Source organism: Erinaceus europaeus, chromosome 9 (assembly GCF_950295315.1).
Source record: "Erinaceus europaeus chromosome 9, mEriEur2.1, whole genome shotgun sequence".
Classification (NCBI taxonomy): domain Eukaryota; kingdom Metazoa; phylum Chordata; class Mammalia; order Eulipotyphla; family Erinaceidae; genus Erinaceus; species Erinaceus europaeus.
Window position 1 is genome coordinate 117507734 of NC_080170.1, and position 4206 is coordinate 117511939.

Sequence of the window (4206 nt, forward strand, 5' to 3'; positions counted from 1 at the left end):
CTCCCACTACCACTACCACTTCCTCTACCACTACCACTACCACTACCACTACCACTTCCACTACCACTTCCACTTACACTGCCACTCTCACTCCCACTACCACTTCCACTTCCTTTACCATTTCCTTTTCTTCTCCTCTTCTCCCTCTTCCTCACCCTCCTCTTTCTCCTTCTTTTTCTCCTCTTCTTCCTCATAGTAAATAATACAATACTTATTTATTAACCAATACAAAGCCTTTACATAAGCAAATTTTTGCATTATTTCAAGTGTATCTTTTACTTTTAATTGTTATCTTTCAAAACCGATAAAGAAGTTATTTCAATTATATGTACTTTATTTTTTAATTTTTATTTATAAAATGGAAAAATGAACAAGACCATAAGATAAGAGGGGTACAATTTCACACAATACCCACCTCCAGAACTATATATCCCATCCCCTCCCTTGGTAGCTTTCCTACTTTTTATCCTTCTGGAAAGGTTTGCCAAAGCCTCTACTGTTTAATTATGAGACAGTTACTCTGTCTATAACATTTTACTCTGGGCCACATTTCGGTTCCCTTTTCATAAGTAGAAGAGAAGACCATAGTGCATATGTAGGCAAAGTCTTCACTTATCTGGGAGTTGTGCAGGTCCAGTCCATGTTGTAGCGCCATATGTTGTTTTTGATGGGTTATGTTGTTTTCACCGGGCTGGCTTCACAGGCAGGTAACAGACGACCGGGGACTCATGGTTGAGCTGTAGGCAGTATCTCTTTATTCATGCAGGATGCAGCACAATCTAAGATGAGCTAAGCTAAACTCAAGGTACCGTAAAACTCACAATGCTGTCTTTATATATACTTGCCAAGTAGGGTGGAAAAAGGATGTGACATAGAGAGGGTGGAGAGAAAAGTGACTGGTGAAAGTCAGAGTGTGACAAGGAGGGGGCAGAGCAGGCGAGAATCCTATCACTGAACCACAAATGCCCTGGAGTGCTTTGTGTAAATGTAAAAGTGATTTATGTAAATAAACCAAAGCTTTGAATGGGATTAAATCTATCCCTATATAGGCATATGGTTAAGCAGAAGCCAGGGGGAGCTGGCATACTATCCAACATCTCCCCCTTTCTTTTTAACTATTTGTCATAGTATCAGGATTGTGGGGTGAACAGAAACCTATATCGTACAGGCATTTTCAAAAGAACTGGCATAAGACATGGGAAACAAAATAGGCGAGCAGCAATAACCAGTGTGATGCCAAGGGGAATGTTTCTTGCCTCATAATTGCCCTCCGGAAGCATGGACCCAGGATCATTAAGGGGTGTAGAAGGTAGAAGGTCTGGCTTCTGCAATTGCTTCCTCACTAAACATAGGATCTGATGGGTCAATCCATACTGCCACCCTGTCTCTCTTTTTCCCTAGTGGGACATAGCTCTGGGAAAATGGAGCTCCAGGAAACATTGGTGGGATCGTCTGCCCTGAAAAGTCAGGTTGGCATCATGGTAGCATCTGGAACCTAGTGGTTGAAAATAGAGTTAAGATATAAAGCAGAACAAATTGTTGAATAATCATGAACCTAAAGGCTAGAATATTTCATATGGATATTTGGGGTCTCTGTTTTAAAGAGAGCTGGTAGGCCTATTGTAGTTATATTCCAGTAAAAAAAAAAAAGTGAAAGGAGAGTTGTTCTTTTTTTTTTTTTAATTGGCTTGGAGGTGGGAGAAGGGTGAGAGTGGATAGAGGAGGTAAGAAAAGTGAGACAAGTTTCTCTCACAGTGAGTGATAATTCTTGTCACCTAGCAATGGAAAGTATACTGAGTTAATTTTGGCCAACCTGAGGGGATATGTAAAGGGATATGCATGTATATATAATAGTATTAGAAACAGAACAGAGTAAAAAGCCCAAGCAGTGGGTCTGCAGCTTGGGCAGCTCCCAGTTAGCATATGCACATTGAGTCTAGACAACTGATTGAGAAAGAAAACACAAAACAAAACAAAAGAAAAAAAACAACTTTCAAGCAGTCTTTCCCAGGCTAGGTGAGGCTTGCTTGATTAGCTAATTGTCACTCCAAATGGGTCTAAGTCCCTTAGGCAGAGGAGAAACAAAAATAGCCTAGAAATTTGGAAGCAGGGTTGGAATGGCACCCCAGTGGGCCCAGAATCTTGGTAAAGAAAGGAGCTCAGGGGAGCCTGCTAGCAGCATCTCACTACCCCCAGTGTCTGGTTATGGGGAGAGAGGGGCTGAGAGAAACAATCAAGAAATTTCCTTTCTTTTTGCTCTAATTTTTAACCCAAATTGAATAATAGTCACCTCCTTGGTCTCACATTTAGGATGCCTCCTTCCTTGTCCTGCTGAAGGCCAGGATTTCTAAGACTTTCTAGCAGTTGTTGTCAGAGCTCAATGGTGCAGCTACTTTCTAGTTGTCATCTTGGCTCCACCCCCTTCTCTGTAGTTATATTCCAAAGGGCCTATGACTATACTAGTTTTTTCCTGAGCCTGACCTCTGACATGCAGGTGAACCCAAATTATTGTCTGGGGAGATGATGTCATGGCTGGTAAAAGGGCTAGAGAGCTGGATCAGGGAAGAGAATAGCTCCTAAATATGGGAAAGGTTTATAAATATTGTTGACTATAAATTCCATCGATTTGATCTGGGGCCCATATTAAGCTTAGGGGCCTCTGTGACCTCTGCTTCCCTATAAGTCTGAGCTCACATTCTGTGGTCACGGATAGGAACATTCCAGGCTGCATCAATTTCAGGACCCATCATCCTTGGGTGATAGATAGAGTATGTTACCCAACTTCTTTTCAGGGAATGGAACACTCTCCACCCTTGTTGAAACACATTGAGGGCAAGGTCCCACAGAGGGGCCCATTATGCTGTTCCTGACTGAGAAGACCAGTGACAGTGGTGAGAGGGATTTGTTAGAGATCTGGGCCCATCATGTCTGTATGGGAAGCCCAGGACTCCCTGACTAGGGCCCCAGGTGATTGTGGGGCCTGGTTATGACTAAAGAGTCATCATTAAAGTATGCCAGTTTCTTGCCCTTATTCATCTTTTGTAGTCCTTACTTTGTCTGACAAGATTAGCTTTGGATTAATTGAGGGATGTGCAATAGGAAACAGGTGACAAGGGCATCTAGGTCTAAGTAGAGACTATTTGATTAGGTACTTTGTGGTGTCTTTTTAGGTCTTTCTGCTTGCTTGCTACATTTGTCAACTCATTGCCAGCTACTGTGCACTTTTGTTTTAAATGTTTTCCCCCAACTTCTGGATACATGTGCATATGCCCTGTCTCATGGGCTCTGGTCTATATCTAGCTTTTGAGGTTTGTTAAGAAGTGTACCACCTGAACTAGAATTAAGGAGTCCTGTGAGCTAGAATAATGAAGTAATGAAGCTTCAGAGTAATGAAGCTCGTGGGTTGACATTCCATGCCTGACGTCTCTGGATACAGTCCAAAGTGAAACATACTGAGGTGGTACTGCTTGCATTGATTGGGTTGGGGTCAGCAGATGCAGTATCAGTTGGTATGAATCAGAGAAGCATGCAGGAAAGTGAGCCCACCCTAGAGGTTTCAGGACTGGGAGAAATATGGGTTTTATAGATAAAGGGGAAGGTTCCTGCTGTCTTGGGATTTAAGAAGGCAACAGATAGATAGTTATTGCAATATCCAAATTATTTGGCAATTGAGTTAAGTTTGAAAATCCCATTGTTAGAATTTGCTGTATCACCTCACCACAATTTATGTCTTTTTATGCTATTTATGCTATGTACATAAAACTATATCTTAAATCTTTCCCCAGAATTTGCTATCAGGTTTGTTTTTTTTAATTACAGTATGGTTGGTTTGAAAGGCAGTATATGTTTAAAATTATCCATTCCACCTCTCTTCAAAAACTGCATGGCCAGGAACCATAAAATACAAATGAGGAAATATAGGTAAGACACAGATTCACAGATATCTTTGGGATTCAAGTTCAACTTCAATAGCAAAAGAATTTTTTAGAAGAGGCGTCACATCCAACTGAAAAACATTTAAACATGTGGATCCAAGTTATTGTCTGTGAAGATGATGTCATGGCTGGAAAAAGGACCAGAAAGCTGGATCAGGGAAGAGTAGTTCTCTAATATGGGAAAAGGGTATAAAGATTATTGACTTTTGATGTGATCTGGGGCCCATATTCAGCTTAGGAGCCTCTGTTACCTCTGCATCCCTTTAGATCT

General features: G+C 41.3%; 1 long non-coding RNA gene across 2 annotated transcripts; it reads right to left on the bottom strand.

Moving 5' to 3' along the window:
• Nucleotides 1-393: 393 nt before the first annotated feature.
• Nucleotides 394-2405, bottom strand: LOC132540260 (uncharacterized). Of its 2 annotated transcripts, none has more exons than XR_009551467.1 (3): nt 2291-2405; nt 1285-1495; nt 394-468 (listed from the first exon to the last, which is right to left on the bottom strand). It is a non-coding gene; the product is annotated as an uncharacterized LOC132540260 (long non-coding RNA). The 2 variants fall into 2 exon arrangements; XR_009551468.1 differs by having other exon boundaries at nt 2305-2400.
• Between the last annotated feature and the right edge of the window lie 1801 nt (nt 2406-4206).